Source organism: Pristiophorus japonicus, chromosome 7 (genome assembly GCF_044704955.1).
Source record: "Pristiophorus japonicus isolate sPriJap1 chromosome 7, sPriJap1.hap1, whole genome shotgun sequence".
Taxonomy (NCBI): Eukaryota; Metazoa; Chordata; class Chondrichthyes; family Pristiophoridae; genus Pristiophorus; species Pristiophorus japonicus.
Genome location: NC_091983.1, coordinates 224,838,963 through 224,858,479, shown reverse-complemented (window position 1 = coordinate 224,858,479; position 19,517 = coordinate 224,838,963).

Here is a 19,517-nt window from a genome sequence, read left to right as displayed (position 1 = left end):
TCAACAACTTTCTGTGGTAGAGAATTCCACAGGTTCACCACTCTCTGGGTGAAGAAGTTTCTCCTCATCTCGGTTCTAAATGGCTTACCCCTTATCCTTAGACTGTGACCCCTGGTTCTGGACTTCCCCAACATTGGGAACATTCTTCCTGCATCTAACCTGTCTAAACCCGTTAGAATTTTAAACGTTTCTATGAGGTCCCCTCTCATTCTTCTGAACTCCAGTGAATACAAGCCCAGTTGATCCAGTCTTTCTTGATAGGTCAGTCCCACCATCCCGGGAATCAGTCTGGTGAACCTTCGCTGCACTCCCTCAATAGCAAGAATGTCCTTCCTCAAGTTAGGAGACCAAAACTGTACACAATACTCCAGGTGTGGCCTCACCAAGGCCCTGTACAACTGTAGCAACACCTCCCTGTCCCTGTACTCAAATCCCCTCGCTATGAAGGCCAACATGCCATTTGCTTTCTTAACCGCCTGCTGTACCTGCATGCCAACCTTCAATGACTGATGTACCATGACACCCAAGTCTCGTTGCACCTCCCCCCTTCCTAATCTGTCACCATTCAGATAATAGTCTGTCTCTCAGTTTTTACCACTAAAGTGGATAACCTCACATTCATCCACATTATACTTCATCTGCCATGCATTTGCCCACTCACCTAACCTATCCAAGTCACTCTGCAGCCTCATAGCATCCTCCTTGCAGCTCACACTGCCACCTAACTTAGTGTCATCCGCAAATTTGGAGATACTACATTTAATCCCCTCGTCTAAATCATTAATGTACAATGTAAACAGCTGGGGCCCCAGCACAGAACCTTGCGGTACCCCACTAGTCACTGCCTGCCATTCTGAAAAGTACTCATTTACTCCTACTCTTTGCTTCCTGTCTGACAACCAGTTCTCAATCCACGTCAGCACACCACCCCCAATCCCATGTGCATGCCAGACACGAGACTCCCAAAGCAAGCGTTCTACTCGGAACTCGTCCAGGCAAACGAGCCAAAGGCGGGCAGAGGAAACGTTACAAGGACAGCCTCAAAGCCTCCCTGATAAAGTGCGACATTCCACTGACACCTGGGAGTCCTTGGCCATAGACCGCCCTAAGTGGAGGAAGTGCATTCGGAAGGGTGCTGAGCTCCTCGAGTATCGTCGCCGAGAACGTGCAGAAATCAAGCGCAGGCAGCGGAAGGAGCGTGCGGCAAACCAGGCTCCCTGACCAGCCTTTCCCTCAATGACTATCTGTCCCACCTGTGACAGAAACTGGTTCTCGTATTGGACTGTACAGCCATCTAAGAACTCATGCTAAGAGTGGAAGCAAGACTTTCTTGATCCCGAGGGACTGCCTATGATGATAATGATGATGATGGTAGCAAGTGAACTGGGCTTCATCCATGGCTCAGTTGGTAGCACACGCGCTTCTGAGTCAGTCAATTCACGGACTTGAGCACAAAATCTAGCTTGATAGCCCACTGCATTATTGAGGGAGTGCTGCACTGCCAGAGGAGCTGCCTTTTGGATGAGACGTTAAACCGAGGCTGCGTCTCCCCTCTCAGATCCTACGGCACTATTTCAAAGAGCAGGTCCGTTCTTCTGGATGTCTTGGCCAATAATTATCCCTGAAAGAACATCAATAAGTAGATTATTTGCTCATTCTCACATTGCTGTTTGTGGCATTTTGCTGTGTGTAAATTGACTGCCTTGTTTCCTACGTTACAACAGTGATTACACTTCAAAAGTTGTCTCTAATGTGCTTTGGGTCACCCTGAGGTCCTGAGAGGTGCTATATAAAGGTAGTCTTAAAAGAGGAGAGGTCGAGGGAGCTAATTTCAGAGCTTAGGCAGCTGAAAGCACAGCTACAATGGTAGAGCGATGAAAATCAGGGATGTGCAAGGGATCCATCCCTCCAGCCCCTGTAAATTGCTTTTGGTTGGAGCCAGGGGGACGGGGGGGCGAGCAGGGATTCGATGTGCCCTTGGCATGACCAAATCGGCCGCCACCTCGCATGCACACACATTGTCCAGCCCACACATGATAAATGGCGCCTCGGGTGAGGGAGCCGGAGGAGAGGATGGTGACCAGCGAAGTTAAGTGAAAAAATAAAGGCAGAGGTCAAAAATAAAGCTGCCTTGGTTGGATCTCTTGAGACTGAAGGTGAGTTTTAACTGTAAAGGGCTACTTAGGCCACCAGCTTTGTTCTTTATTACACAGAGACTTGACTCCCATGACACTGCACTGTTTAGCTGGATTAAGCCTGACATCTAAGGTTATCCTAAACGACAATGGCTTCCTTCTTTTCCAGAATGACGGATTGAAACAAAAAGTGTAGGATTATCCAGCACTGAAAGTTGGCTTAAGCCACAGACACAAAACATTTATTCCTGTGAAAGTACTTCACATTGCTTTTCTTGGTAAGAACCAGACCCCACTTGGACAACTTAACAAATTGCAGGCCGGGTGGTTGGGCCGGGGAGGCGGGGGAGGAGGGCTGAATATATCAAGTTGTCAGGCCACATGTGCTTAAAGGAATACTACAGAGCAAAGCTCTACCATTCACCTTATTCTTGAGGTTTTTGTCTCCACCTGTAGAACAATCTTAAGAAACATCCTATTACTTTTTAAAGTTGAAATCTCTGCTTTAAAACTCCGAGTGATACGTGACCTTCCTAATGGAGATCATTTTTTTGTTGAACGTGAAGCGTAACATTTATGGGTCGGAATCAGTAATAAACCCGTTAATGTATTTATATGGCATTGCATTGTCCACCATTTTAACACATTAACGGGTTCGTTATAACATTACAGAGCACGATTTCAACCCCTTATCACTTAATGTAGGTTCCTACTTCCCTGCCCCCCTCCCCACATCCCCCCCGCCCCATCTGCTCCCCCCCCCCCTCCCATAGACATCTGCCCCCCCAGCCAAAAGCAATGTACAGGGACTGGAGGGGAGGGGTCGGAAGGGTCCTTCCAATAAGAAGAGGCCAAAGTGATAAAGCGTCCCATTACCACCTGTGGGCTTAATTGAGATTCACCAGCCACTGCGTGGTAAGTTTTAAGAGAAAAATTCTCCTCCAATTACATTTTTAAAGGTTTTTACAGGGCTGTGTTTCTAGATTGATGATTTAACTTGCCATGTTAATTTTTTTTCCCCTCTCCTTTTCCCTCTCCCAAAAGCGCTGACTCCTGCTTGGATTACATACAAACAAACAAAAGTGATGGACCAGCTGGCCCACCAAGCCTGCCCTACATCATGATGGAATGCTTCTTCCCTCCCTCCCACCAGACCCCCCCTCTCCCACAGCCATGTAATCTCTTGGGAGAGGCAAAATAACAGAGGCAATATGGATACCAAAGGTGCCTGCTGCCCTCGGGAACCTCACCCGAATGTCTATTCTTCATCTGTGAGCCTTGACAGTGATTCCTGCATCATGGAGGGAATCGGTGTCAGATTATTATTATCATTGGTGCCAGCCATGGCTCAGTTGGTAGCATTTTTGCCTCTTAAATCAGAAGGTCGTGGGTTCAAGCCCCACTCCATGGACTTGAGCACCAAATCTAGGCTGATTTCCAGTACTGGGGGAGTGCTGCACTGTCGGAGGTGCTGGCTTTCAGATGTGACGTTAAACCGAGGCCTCCTCTGCCCTCTCAGGTGGAAGTAAAGGATCCCATAGCACTACTTTGAAGAAGAGTTATCCCCGGTGTCCTGGCCAAGATTGATCCCTGAACCAACAACACAAAAAAACAGATGACTTGGTCATTATCACATTACTGTTTGTGTTGTGCGCAAATTGGCTGCTGCGTTTCCCTATATTACAACAGTGACTACACTTCAAAGAGTTACTTAATTGGTTGTAAAGTGCTTACAGACGCCCGGAGGTCGTGAAAGGCACTTTATAAATGTAAGTTATTTCTTTGTTATCACCCAATATCGATACAAGGAAGTTCTAACAGGAGTCACTGATCAGGAGTGGGAAGCAGTGCTGGTTTTTCCCTTCTCCACTTTGGCACTGAGGCCAATTATGGTGTTAAGTTAAATCAGCAGATAAAACAACGATGTGGGGCTTAACTTTAACATTCTACCTCTCTCCCCTCCTTTAAGACGCTCCTTAAAACTCCCGTTGGGAGGGATAGCCAATACTTGGGCGAGTAGTCAATACTGAGGAGGATTGCAACAAATTACAGGAGGACATTAATAAACCTGTAGAATCAGCATATAATTGGCACATGAAGTTGAACTCAGATAAATGTGAGGGATTATATTTTGGTAGGAAAAACAATACTTGGAGGGTGCGAGTCTGGGTGGGGTCGAGAAACAAAGGGATCTCGGGGTACAAATATACAAATCACTAGAAGTTGCGACACAGGTTAGTAAGGCCAAAAAAAAAAGCAAACCAAGCACCAGGAGTTAATTCTAGAAGTATAGAATTGAAAAGTAGGAAAGTTATGTTAAACCTGTATCGAACCTTGGTTAGGCCACACTTGGAGTACTGCCTACAGTTCTGGTTGCCATGTTATATAAAAAGGATATAGAGCCACTGGAGAGGGTGCAGAGAAGATTTACAAGGATGATACCAGAAATGCGAGGGGATACATATCAGGAAAGGATGGACAGGCTGGGTCTCTTTTCTCTTGAAAAAAGAAGGCTGAGGGATGACCTAGTAGAGGTCTATAAAATTATGAAAGGTTTAGATAAGAGTGGATACAGAGAGAATATTTCCACTTGTGGGGAAGAGCATAACTAGAGGCCATCAATATAAGATAGTCACCAAGATATCCAATAGCGAATTCAGAAGAAACTTTTTAAACCAAAGAGTGGTGAGTATGTAGAACTCGCTACTACAGGGAGTGGTTGAAGCCAATAGTATAGATGCATTTAAAGGGAGGCTAGACAAGCATATAAGGGAGAAAGGAATAGAGGGTTATAGAAACATAAAAATTTACAGCGCAAAAAGAGGTCATTCCTGCCCAATGTGTCCGCGCCGGCCGACAAAGAGCCACACAGCCCCTTGGTTAGCAGCCCTAAATGGTACGTATAAACCTATGAACAATGACGGAGAGGCAAAGAGCACCCAGCCCAACTAATCCACCTCACCACAACTGCGACACCCTTTATACTAAAACATTCGACACTCCACCCCAACCGGAGCCATATGATCTCCTAGGAGAGGCAAAAACCAGATAAAAACCCAGGACAATTTAGGGAGAAAAAAATCTGGGAAAATTCCTCTCCGACCCATCCAGGCGATCAAAACTAGTTCAGGAGATCACCCTAGCCGAATTCTATTCCCTGCAGTACTTACCATTATATCTGTGCCGTCCAACAAAAGGTCATCCAGTCTAATCCCAATTACCAGCTCTAGGTCCGTAACCCTGCAGGTTACTGCATTTTAAGTGCCCATCCAACCATCTCTTAAAAGATATGAGAGTTTCTGCATCCACCACTCTTCCAGGCAACGAGTTCCAGATCCCCACAACCCTCTGCGTAAAGAAGCCCCCCCTCAAATCCCCTCTAAACCTTCCATCAACCACCTTAAATAGGTCCCCTCATAATAGACCCCTCCACCAATGGAAATAGACCCTTACTATCCACTATGTCCAGACCCCTCAATATTTTGTACACCTCAATGAGGTCTCCTCTCAACCTCCTCTGTTTCAATGAGAACAAATCCAGCCTATCCAATCTGTCCTCATAACTAAGAGTCTCCATTCCAGGCAGCATCCTAGTAAATCTCCTCTGCACTGTCTCTAGTGCAATCATATCCTTTCTATAATACGGTGACCAGAACTGCATGCAATACTCCAGCTGTGGACTAACCAAAGTATTATACACTTTAAGCATAACCTCCCTGCTCTTATATTCTATGCCTCGGCCAATAAAGGCAAGCATTCCGTATGCCTCCTTAACCACCTTATCCACCTGGCTGATGGATTTAGATGAGGAAAGACAGGAGGAGGCTTGAGTGAAGCATAAACACCGGCATGGACTGGTTGGGCCGAATGGCCTGTTTCTGTGCCGTATATCCGATGTAAAAAAACTGTAGTGTATGAATAAAGAGTCTGACCAGACACTGTGAGCTCAAAGGAAAGTGTGACCTTAGTCTTTTATTGCAGCACTCCAGAGTGCCTCTCCAGCCTGTGAGGCCTCCTTAAGTACAGGTGCTCCCAAGGGATTGTGGGATCCCTTGGGACTCCAGGGGATGAGCCCTCTGGTGGTTAAACAAGGTATTTACAGGTTCACATATAAAACAACACTCACCCCAAAGTCAATAGTGTAACTATTTACAAGGTGAGTTGATCTGGGGCCTTTCTTTCCCTGGTTGATTGTGTTGGTGCAAATGCTGGTTTTGGTGAGTTGTGCGTTGGGCCCTCGCTGGGCTGCTGTGCAGCTGGCCTTGCTGGGCTGCCTGTTGTGGTGAGTCCTGCTGGGCTGCTCTAGGTGATGGGTTCTGCTTCATGGTCAACCGCGGTGTCGTGTTGGGGGGTCAAAAAAGGTAGGGTCTAATGGGGGTTGCTCAGGATAGTCCGTGAATGAGTTTGGTTTGGTCCAAGTGTTTCCTGTGGATGAGTCAATTTGAAAGTTTGACCCGAAACACCCTGCTCCCCTCTTTGGCCAGGAAGCCACTTGGGACCTTGTCCATAATTCATCACAAATACAGGATCATTAATCTCAATTTCGCATGACACATTTGCGCTATCATGATATGTACTTTGTTGAAGCCGCCTGCTCTCTACCTGTTCGTGTAGATCAGGGTGGAACTGACAAGAGCCTTGTCTTAAGTGACCTTTTCATGAGCAGTTCAGCGGGTGGAATCCCAGTGAGCGAGTGGGGTCTCGTGCGGTAACTAAGCAGGACCCGGGATAGGCGAGTCTGCAGTGAGCCTTCAGTTACCCTCTTCAAGCTCTGCTTGATTGTTTGCACTGCTCTCTCTGCCTGACCATTGGATGCTGATTTGAACGGGGCACATGTGACATGTTTGATCCCATTGCGGGTCATGAACTCTTTGGACTCGGCACTGGTGAAGCACGGCCCATTGTCACTCACAAGGACATCAGGCAGGCCATGCGTGGCAAACATGGCCCGCAGGCTTTCAGTGATGGCAGCGGACATACTTGCCGATATTATCTCACATTCAATCTGTCATGTATTCAACCAGCATTGTAACCCATGTATAAACTGACCTAAGTTGTACACCGTGAGAACACTGACCACTAGGTGGGAGACACTCCTAACCTGGACCTTCAGGTATAAAAGGGGAAGCTCCACCCACCTTCATCACTTGAGTGCTAAGGAATAAAGGACAGGTCACAGACTGACCTTCTCTCAAGCATGGGCCTCGTGTGCATTTCTACTGTGTAGTAAGGACGTATCAATGGCGACAAGAAACTGGGATTTAAACCACGCGAGCATGGCCACTAGCAGAACAGACGAGAGGTACTGTGTTAAGGAATGGTTGGGACAGAGATTCAACATTGTTAAAGCAGCACACAGTTCTCCAGGCAGACAAGGGCAGTCAGGCATGCCCCAACATGTAGTCGAACCCAGAGGGGGAGTTCGACAGAGACAATGGCAAGCTGAACAGCGATTCACGCCATTGCAAGGGACAATGCGGCCAGTAATGGGGCCATCAACACCTGTTAATGGTGCACTCAAGGACAATAACAGGGGCAGTCAGGGACGATCGACTGGCAAGGGACCTTTTGTTTCAAACCGCAACTCATGCTGGAGGCGTGGAGGCATACATTCAGCCGGAGTTTGCAGAGATGAGCAAAATACCTGCAGAAATTGCAGAAATGGACACTGGGGGAAATCGCTGGAAGCTGCAGTTCAGCGAGTTCATGTGGAGCACGTATACAGTTCATACACCAGGACGCCACCGATAATGATGAAAGTGCTCCTCAATGGCATCCCAGTATCAATGGAGTTAGACACGGGTGCCAGCCAGTCCCTGATGGGTATCAAACAGTTCGAAAAGTTGTGGGCATCCAAGGCCAGGAGGCCAAAATTATCGCCGATTGACGCACAGCTACGGACTTACACAAAGCAGATCATTCCGGTGCTAGGCAGCGCCATGGTAGTCGTGACCCACAAAGATTCGGAGAACAGGTTGCCATTCTGGATTGTCCCAGGGGACGGTCCCGCACTACTGGGGAGGAGTTGGCTTGCTGTCATGAACTGGAAATGGGGCGATGTCAATGCAATTTCCTCTGTGGAGCGAATATCATGCTCACAGATCCTGGACAAATTTGACTCATTATTTCAACCCGGCATTGGCACTTTCATGGGGGCCAAGGTAGTGATTCACATAAACCCGGACGCCAGACCAGTACACCACAAGGCCAGAGCGGTGCCGTACGTGATGCGGGAAAAGATAGAAGGCGAATTGGACCGCCTGTTGAGGGAAGGCATCATCTTGTCAGTCGAATTCAGTGACTGGGCGAGCCCGATTGTGCCGGTGCTCAAGGCGGATGGGTCGGTCAGGATATGTGGCGATTACAAGGCCACCATCAATCGGGTATCACTCCAAGACCAGTACCCACTACCGAGAGCGGAGGACCTCTTTGCGACACTATCCAGTGGCAAACTTTTTTCAAAATTGGACCTGACCTCAGCTTACATGACCCAGGAGCTGGCGAGTGAGTCGAAGAAGCTGAGCACCATCACGACACACAAGGGTTGTTTAAGTACAACAGATGTCCATTCGGGATTCGCTCGGCCGCCGCGATCTTCCAACGAAATATGGAAAGCCTCCTCAAGTCGATTCCAGGGACGGTGGTTTTTCAGGACGACATCCTCATTACGGGTTACGATACTGAAGAACACCTCCACAACCTGGAGGAGGTGCTACGCAGACTGGACTGGGTAGGTCTGCAACTGAAAAAGGCGAAGTGCGTCTTCCTAGCTCCAGAGGTAGAATTCCTGGGGATGAGGGTAGCAGCAGACGGGATCAGCCCTACTGCATTCAAGACGGAAGCGATCCAGAGAGCACCCAGACTCCGTAACACAACGGAGCTGCGTTCGTTCCTGGGGCTCCTGAACTATTTTGGTAACTTTCTTCCCAAATTGAGCACGCTGCTAGAGCCGCTACATGTGCTCCTATGCAAAGGTCGTGAATGGGTCTGGGGGGACAGCCAGGAAAGGGCTTTTAATAGAGCACGCAATTTGTTATGTTCCAACAATCTGTTAACGCTATATGACCCATGTAAGAAACTTGTGTTAACGTGCGATGCGTCGTCCTATGGTGTCGGGTGTGTGTTGCAGCATGTCAATGCCAAGGGTCAGTTACAGCCGGTAGCTTATGCCTCCAGGAGTCTGTCCCAGGCAGAAAGGGGCTACGGGATGGTAGAAAAGGAGGCGCTCACATGTGTATATGCGGTAAAGAAAATGCACCAGTACCTGTTTGGCAGGAAATTTGAGCTGGAGACAGATCACAAACCCCTAATGTCCCTTTTGGCCGACAACAAGACCATAAATGCAAACGCATCGGCCCGCATACAGAGGTGGGCACTCACGTTAGCTGCCTATGACTGCACAATTCGGCACAGACCAGGCACCGAAAACTGCGCCGATGCACTCAGCAGGCTCCCACTAGCCACCACTGAGGGGGCTACTGAGCATGGTGCTGAGGTGGTCATGGCTGTTGAAGCTTTCGGAAGCGAAGGCTCACCCGTGACAGCCCGTCAGATTAAAGTCTGGACAAATAGAGACCCGCTATTGTCTCTAGTCAAGAAATGTGTCCTGAATGGGGACTGGGCAGCCATGTACAGCGCATGCCCTGAGAAATTTAAACCATTTCACAGGCGCAAGGATGAACTCTCGATTCAGGTCGATTGCCTACTGTGGGGAAATCGCGTAGTCATGCCCCAGATGGGCAGAGAGGTGTTCATCAGAGAACTCCACAATGGGCACCCGGGCATTGTCACGATGAAGGCAATTGTCAGGTCACACGTTTGGTGGCCAGGGATAGACGCAGATCTGGAACTTTGTGTTCGCAGGTGCAACACGTGTGCCCAGCTGGGCCATGCGCCCAGGGAAGCCCCCCTTAGCCCCTGGCCATGGCCCGCCAAGCCTTGATCACGCATCCATGTGGATTACGCAGGTCCTTTCATGGGGAAAATGTTTTTGGTTGTAGTAGACGCCTACTCCAAATGGATCAAGTGTGACATTTTAAATTCAAGCACATCCTCTGCCACGGTAGAAAGTCTACGGGCAATGTTCGCCGCCCACGGTCTACCAGACATCTTGGTCAGCGACAATGGCCCGTGCTTCACAAGCACTGAATTCCAGGACTTCATGGCAGGCAATGGAATTAACCATGTTAGAACGGCACCGTTCAAGCCGGCCTCAAACGGCCAGGCAGAACGAGCAGTGCAGATAATCAAACAGGAGATGCTCAGATTCCAAGGGGGTTCCCTACAAACCCGCTTATCACGCCTCCTGTTGGCCTATAGATCCCGACCACACTCACTCACAGGGGTTCCACCCGCAGAGCTACTAATGAAAAGGACGCTCAAAACCCGATTATCCCTTATACACCCCACCATGAAAGAAATTGTCGAGAGCAGGCACCAGTCACAATATCACGACCATGACAGGAATGCGAGGGCGCGATGTATTGATGTAAATGATCCTGTTTTTGTCCTCAACTACGCTGCAGGGCCCAAATGGCTCGCAGGCACTGTGGTTGCCAAAGAGGGAAATAAGATTCTGGTAGTTAAACTTACCAATGGACAAATCTGCCGCAAACATGTGGATCAAACAAAAAGGAGGTTCAGCAACCCCATAGAAGAAGCAGAGGAAGAACACGATATAGAGTTCACTCCACCACAGGTGACCGAACACCGGAACCAAAGGGAGGAGAGCCCAGTCACTGTGGGCAGTCCGGACAGGCCTGAGGCACTGCAAACAGCAGACACTCAGGCCAGCGCCCAACAACCGGAGCCCCAACTCAGGCGTTCTGCAAGGGAGCGTAAACCACCAGAGAGACTCAACCTGTGATCCCAATAAGACTTTGGGGGGGGGGGCGATGTCATGTATTCAACCAGCGTTGTAACCCATGTATAAACTGACCTAAGTTGTACACCGTGAGAACACTGACCACTAGGTGGGAGACACTCCTAACCTGGACCTTCAGGTATAAAAGGGGAAGCTCCACCCACCTTCAGCACTTGAGTGCTAAGGAATAAAGGGCAGGTCACAGACTGACCTTCTCTCAAGCATGGGCCTCGTGTGCATTTATACTTTGTAGTAAGGACGTATCACAATCCATTTGGAGTACGCATCTACAACCACTAGTACCATTTTTCCCAAGAACGGGCCTGCGTAGTCGACATGGACCCGAGACCACGGTTTGGAGGGCCAAGGCCATAAACTTAGTGGCGCCTCCCTGGGTGCATTGCTTAACTGTGAACACGTGTTATATTTGTGCACGCAGGACTCTTAAGTCTGCATCGATACCGGGCCACCACACGTGGGATCTGGCTATCGCTTTCATCATTACGATGCCTGGGTGGGTGCTGTGGAGATCATTAATGAAAGTGTCCCTGCCCTTTTTTGGCACCACTACCCGATCACCCCACAGAAGGCAGTCTGCCTGTATAGACATTTCACCTTTGCGGCACTGGTACGACTTTATTTCTTCCTGCATTTCTAATGGGAAACTGGACCAGCTCCCGTGAAACATACAGTTTTTTACTAAGGACAGTAAGGGGTCCTGGCTCGTCCAGGTTCTAATCTGTCGGGCGGTAACAGGTAATTGCTCACTCTCGAATTCTTCCATTTCCATAACTAAATCTGCGGGCTGTGCCATTTCTACCCCCATGTTGGGCAATGGCAGCCTACTGAGAGCATCGGCACAATTTTCTGTGCCTGGACTGTGTCGGATGGCATAGTTGTATGCGGACAACGTGAGCGCCATCTCTGAATGCGGACCGATGCATTTGTTTATCCCCTAACTTTCAGAAAAGAGGGATATCAGTGGCTTATGGTCAGTTTCCAATTCAAATTTGAGCCCAAACAGATATTGATGCATTTTCTTTACCCCGTAGACACATGCTAACACTTCTTTTTCAATCATGCTGTAGGCTCTCTCAGCCTTAGACAGACTTCTGGATGCATAAGCAACCGGTTGCAATTTCCCAGATTCATTAGCTTGTTGCAATACGTACCCGACACCGTATGACGATGCATCACATGCTAGTACCAAACGTTTACATGGATCATACAACACAAGCAATTTGTTTGAGCATAACAGTTTTCTAGCTTTTACAAAGGCATTTTCTTGGCTTTTACCCCATACCCATTTGTCTCCTTTACGCAGTAAGGCCTGCAGTGGTTCTAACCGTGTGCTGAGACTTGGTAAGAAGTTACCAAAGTAGTTCAGGAGTCCTAGAAACGACCGCAGCTCCGTCACGTTCTGTGACCTTGGTGCATTCTCGCTTGCCTCCATCTTCGAATCGGTGGGCCTGATGCCATCCGTCACGATTCTTCTCCCCAGGAACTCCACTTCAGGCGCCAGGAAAACGCATTTCTAGCGTTTTAACCTAAGCCCCATGTGATTAAGCTGACTAAGAACCTCCTACAGGTTCTGCAGATGTGGCCCGTCCTGTAACCTAGATGTCGTCCTGGAAGACCACGGTGCGCGGGACTGACTTCAGCAAACTTTCCATGTTTCTCTGGAATATCGTCGCGGCTGATTGAATCCCAAACGGGCATCTGTTGTAAATGAAGAGACCTTTGTGCATGTTGATGCAGGTGAGGCCCTTCGATGATTCCTCCGGCTCCTGCATCATGTAGGCCAAGGTCAAGTCCAGCTTCGTGAATGTCCTTCCTCCCGCCAGCATCGCAAAAAGGTCGCCTGCCTTTGGTAGTGGGTATTGATCCTGCAGGGAGAAACGATTGATAGTTACTTTGCAATCACCACAAATTCTGATGGTGCCGTCTCCCTTGAGGACAGGAACAATCGGACTGGCCCACTCCTTGAATTCAATCGACGAAATGATGCCCTCTTGTTGCAGCCGGTCTAGCTCGATCTCCACCCTCTATCTCATCATGTACGATACTGCTCTCGCCTTGTGATGGATGGGTCGCGCCCCCGGAATTAGGTGGATCTGCACTTTTGCTCCTTGGAACTTCCCGATGCCTGGTTTGAACAGCAAGGGGAACTTGTTTAGGACCTGGGCACATGAAGTGTCGTCGATGGGCAAGAGTGCTTGGACGTCGTCCCAGTTCCAGCATATCTTTCCCAGCCAGCTCCTGCCGAGCAGCGTGGGGCCGTCGCCCGGTACCACCCAGAGTGGTAACTCGTGCACCGCTCCATCGTAGGAGACCTTTACAGTAGCACTGCCGCTTATGGGAATCAGTTCCTTTGTGTAAGTTCTCACTTTAGTGCGAATGACAGTCAGGACTGGCCTTGAGGCCTTGCTGCACCACGATTTATCGAAATGGACTGGCTTGTGCCCGTGTCCAGCTCTATTGACACAGGGAGTCCATTTAATTCAACCTTCAGCATTATCAGGGGACACTTTTTGATAAGTGTGTGCACCCTATATACCTCTGCCTCCTTGTTCTAAGGCTCTGGTTCGTTGTGATCTGCCATGGATCTGTCCTCCTCTGCAATGTGGTGGTTTGCAGGATTAGCAAGGTTTGCAGCTTGCCTGCACATAGATTGGAGATGTCCCATTGTTCCACAGCCCTTGCAAACGTATCTTTTTAATCAGCATGAATAGAAATGATGATCACCCCCCGTGGACTCTGAGACATCTGCAGACGTGCAGCTGCAGGCATGTGCAACCTGCCCTGTACATTACGATTCGAAAACAACATCACTTTGTTCACAGTACTTGTAGCAGCACTTGTGTACTGAGAGATTTTCTTGGTATTGTCACTGGTGGCGATGAACGCCTGGGCTATCGCTATGGCTTTACTCAAGGTTGGGGTCTCTACAATCAATAGTTTGCGAAGTTTACTTCATGGCCAATGCCAAGTACAAAGAAATCCCTGAGCATGTGCTCCAAATGTCCTTCAAATTCGCAATGTCCTGCAAGGCATCTTAGCTCGGCGACATAGCTGGCCTTCAGACCTCTGGCACATGTAGAACCGGTACCTCACCATCAGAACGCTTTCCTTCGGTTTAAGATGCTCCCGGACCAGTGTGCACAAATCATCATATGATTTCTCTGTGGGTTTCGCTGGAGCAAGCAGATTTTTCATAAGGCCATTTGTTGGTGCTCCGCAAACGGTGAGGAGAATCGCCCTTCGTCTGGCAGCGTTCGCTTCTCCTTCCAGCTCATTGACCACGAAGTATTGGTCACGTCGCTCCACGAAGGTTTCCCAATCAACTCCCTCCGAGAATTTCTCCAGGATGTCCACTGTTCTCTGCATCGTTGCAGTGGGGTTCGTTATCTGTATCTCGTCGCCATTTGTAGTGTATGAATAATGAGTCTGACCAGACACTGTGAGCTCAAAGGAAAGTGTGACCTTAGTCTTTTATTGCAGGTCTCCAGAGCGCCTCTCCAGCCTGTGAGGCCTCCTTAAATACAGATACGCCCAAGGGATTGTAGGATCCCTTGGGACTCCAGGGGATGAGCTCTCTGGTGGTTAAACAAGGTAGTTACAGGTTCACATATATAACATAAACTACCTCTTTGATCAAGCTTCAGGTCATCTGCTTTAATTTCTCCTTATGTAGCTCCGTGTCAAATTTTGTTTTATGGTACCGATTGCTCCTGAGATAGTTTACTGCAGTAAAGACACTATAGAAATACAAGTTGTTTGTGTTGTAGAATTACACAGAAATTTACAGCACAGAAACAGGCCATTCGGCCCAACTGCTCCATGCCGGTGTTTATGCTCCACACAAGCCTCCTCCCACCCCTCTTCATCTCTCACCCTATCACTATATCCTTCTATTCCTTTCTCCTTCATGCACTCATCCCGCTTCCCCTTCAAGGCATCGATGCTATTTGCCTCAACTACTCCATGTGGTAGCGAGTTCCACAATCTCACCATTCTCTGGGTGGTTTCTCCTCAATACCCTGTAGGATTTATCTTATATTTATGGCTCCTAGTTCTGGACGTCCCCACAAATGGAAACATCCTCTCTACATCTACCCTATCGAGCCCTTTCAGAATTTTAAAGACCTTTGTCAGGGCATCCTCTCAACCATCTCTTTTCTAGAGAAAAGAGCCGCAACCTGTTCAGCCTTTCCTGACAGTTATAACCTCTCAGTTCTGGTATCATCCTTGTAAATCCCTTTTGGACCTTTTCCCGTGCCTCGATATTCTTTTTGACATCGGGAGACCAGAACTGAGCACAGTATTCCAAGGATTGGATTTTCGGATTTCTCCATTTCACGCCGAAAACAGAGGCAGTACGGGAAAATAACTGTTTTCGCTCCGTTACTGATTTAAGACCTAACTTTCGGCATTTGGGGTCTGGGCCAGGGTCGCAGGGCAAGGGGAGGTGTTGCACTATTTTCGCGGTGCAAAAATGCGATCCTCACCAACTTTAGTGTGTGGCCGGGAGTGCCTTGGAAGGGGGGGGGGAAATTCAAAAAAACATTCAAGGAACATTACCAAGACCCTTACCTAACAAATTGCTGCAAAAAAATTAAAACTTTTCCCCCGGCTTTCCAAATTACCGCTGCCGGCATGGCTGTGCCGCTAGGTTTTACCTGGCGGTCCTCGGAGCGCGGCGTACGGGTTGGGTGAGTCTCGAAACTCGGACGGTAATGCAATCCGAGTCGTTACACGTCCGACGCAGCTCTCCCTGGCGGCTCTTCCAATTGCCGCCGCAGACAAGGAAACGAGGATCGCAACCGGGATTAGTGACCGGGCTTTTGCCGCAGAGGGTCAAAGTGCGGCGAAAACCCAGTTGCAAACCACCCGAAAATCCAGCCGCAAGTGTCATCTGACCAAGATTCTATAACAGTGCAACATAACTTCCCTGCGTAATGTAGCAACAAACAACATCACGGGTCTCATAGCCCAGGGGCTCATATCGAGGCAAAAATATCATTGAAAAGAACACGCATAACAAGATGTATTTGTAGCCCTGTGGAACTTATTACATCCTAATTATCAGTGTTGTTGTGGTGAACCATCTGTGTCTGTTAAGCAGCAACTCACCATTTGGTGACAGTCAGCAGATTTCAAATCATTCCTGCCAAATCGTGGTTCTAATAATAGTCCTCAGTCTCTGGCCTGGCTCAGCAAAGCTCAAACGATACTTATTGAAAAATATACCTACTACACGGTCCACACAGACTCATATGAGATCCCAAGTTCAGTCCCCCATGCTGAGTCAGCTAACTTCAGCCCGATACACCATAGGGACACTGACAGTTAGCATTAAAACGGTACCCGCCACCCCCCACACCTCCACCACCATCCCTGAGCAGGAAGGGGGGAGGAAGAATCAGCTCCAGATCACTATCCATTGACCCTCCTGCTTAGTGCAAAAAAACGTGCGAGTCTATATGTTAGCTGATTAGACAGGCTAGACTGTGATGACTCCCATGGAGGAGTAGTCGGGCGGCTCACATATGAACAATGGCCAACTGAGTGAGGTATCGCAGCGCCACTGTGGCCTGTGAAATTTACCCCAGTGAGGATCAGCACCTTCTGGAATGAGGCAGAATAGACAAGTGGCTGGACCTATACGTGTATTATGAACAACAACTTGTTAATACATACAAATCCCCTGGGAGGACAGGCGCACCAACGTTAGCGTCCTCGTCCAGGCCAACATCCCCAGCATTAAAGCACTGACCACACTTGATCAGCTCCGCTGGGCAGGCCACATAGTTCGCATGCCAGACACGAGACTCCCAAAGCAAGCGCTCTACTTGGAACTCGTCCACGGCAAATGAGCCAAAGGTGGGCAGAGGAAACATTACAAGGACACCCTCAGGCCTCCCTGATAAAGTGCAACATCCCCACTGGGAGACCCTGGCCATAGACCGCCCTAAGTGGAGGAAGTGCATCCGGGAGGGCGCTGAGCACCTCGGGTCATATCGCCGAGAGCATGCAGAAATCAAGCGCAGGCAGTGGAAAGAGTGTGTGGCAAACCAGTCCCACCCACCCTTTACCCCAACCTGTGACAGGGACTGTGGCTCTTGTATTGGACTCACTTTAAGAGTGGAAGCAAGTCTTCCTCGATTCCGAGGGATTGCCTATGATGATGATGTATTTATATGGCGCCTTTAAAGCACAAAAATGTCCCAAAGCACTTCACAGAGACAAAATTTGACACCACGTTGTGACTAGTTAAAGGATATTAATATTGTCAGCAAACTTAATCTGTCTGAGGAAACTTTACAGGTTCTGTTCCTTTAAGAATATAAGTATCGGGCCCATCAAGCCTGCTCCTTCCCATTTCTTCACCCAAAATTAGTGGGAATCTGGAACTCTCGCGTCCAAAAAAGGCCATGGATGCTGGGTCAATTGAAACTTTCAAAATTGAGATCAATAGATTTTTGTTGGTTAAGGGTATAAGAAATAGGAGCAGGAATAGGCCATTTGGCCCATCGAGCCTGCTCCACCATTCAATAAGATTATGGCTGATCTGATCCTCCGCTTCCCTGCCCACTCCCCATAACTATTGACTCCCTCATCGTTCAAAAATCTGTCTATCTCCACCTTAAATATATTCAATATATCAAGGAAAATGAATCACAGCTGCGTAAATTGGTAGTACTGCCATTGTATAGTGCAACAGGCTCGAGGGGCTGAATGGCCGACTCCTGTTTCTGTGTACCTATGTTCCTAAACAATCTACCTTATTGTGGTTTCTACCTTTATCTAATCTACTGAGACAATGCATAAAAACTGGCTGATCCCTTAAGGCCAGCAAGTAAAAATTTCAGAATAGTCATCCACCCTCACATCTTCACCATTCAATTGTTGAGAGCTGTCAGCAACAGCTTTTTGTTTAATAGGGCCTTTACATAGTCAATGCCCCAAGGTGCTTCACATAGGAGAAACAGATGCCTTAGTATGAGAGATGACTGTGGTTGAGGAGGCTTTTAAAGCCAGAGAAGCATCCAGGCAGAGGGTTTTGGAGAGCGAGCACTCGAGAGCACGCCCAAGGTGGCCGGAGAGTCCGCCACAGTGGCGGAGGAACGGAGGGAGGGGTGTTGCACAGAAGGTCAGAGATAGCACACCAAGGGTGCCACATAGGGTTGGACGAGTTTGTAGAGGTCGGATGGGTCGAGATTTTTCAACAAGGACGAGGGCGTTGAATTCATTGCAGTGGGAGATGGGGAGCCAATGGAGGGCAACTAGAGTCTCCAAGAATTAAAGATAAGTTTCCTGGGCTCTGGAGAAAACAAAAGGGGCATTAAAAATGTGTGTGTGGCGGGGGGTTCTATTTGCTTTGAACACTTTTTAATTTATTAGTGACAAAAATAGTAGTGATGAGGTGGGCGGGAATTCCTCGACTGACGGTCAAAATTCATCCAATCGGGTAAGGAGGAGTCTGTTCACTTTCCATTTGGTGTGGAAAGTCGGGGCTCTGTGATAATGGACATGACAGACGACCAATGACGGGAGCGTGGGGCGGCGGGGGGCGGGGATGGGGGCAGGCCACGCCCTGATACCTCCAGAAAAACGTCCTGAGTTGGTACCTGTAATGTATTTGCTTCATGGGTTCTTTGTATATGAATTTATCGCAACTCATTGCTATTAAGAACTAGTTGGTTTATTAACAGAGGTTTAACAATCACACTACACATTACCAGTTCATCTGCTAGGCTCACAGCTGCATGCCTCATTGTGGATGACCTAGACCCAACTGACTGGGGTTTTATTGAGTCTTGTGAACGTCACGTGACTGGCTAAGCCACCCACAGTGCAATAGCTCTACAAACCTGTGAGCATACTCATAAGAACATAAGAATTAGGAACAGGAGTAGGCCATACGGCCCCTCGAGCCTGCTCCGCCATTCAATAAGATCATGGCTGATCTGATCATGGACTCAGCTCCACTTCCCTGCCCGCTCCCCATAACCCCTTATCCCCTTATCGTTTAAGAAACTGTCTATTTCTGTCTTAAATTTATTCAATGTCCCAGCTTCCACAGCTCTCTGAGGCAGCGAATTCCACAGATTTCCAACCTTCTGAGAGAAAAAATTTCTCCTCATCTCTGTTTTAAATGGGAGGCCCCTTATTCTAAGATCATGCCCTCTAATTCTAGTCTCCCCCATCAGTGGAAATATCCTCTCTGCATCCAAGCCCCCTCATAATCTTATACGTTTCGATAAGATCACCTCTCATCCTTCTGAATTCCAATGAGTAGAGGCTCAACCTTTCCTCATAGGTCAACCCCCTCATCTCCGGAATCAACTTAGTGAGCCTTCTCTGAACTGCCTCCAAAGCAAATATGGAAACCAAAACTGCACGCAGTATTCCAGGTGTGGCCTCACCAACAACCAAGCTACCATTGGCCTTCCTGATCACTTGCTGTACCTGCATACTATCCTTTTGTGTTTCATGCACAAGTAGCCCCAGGTCCC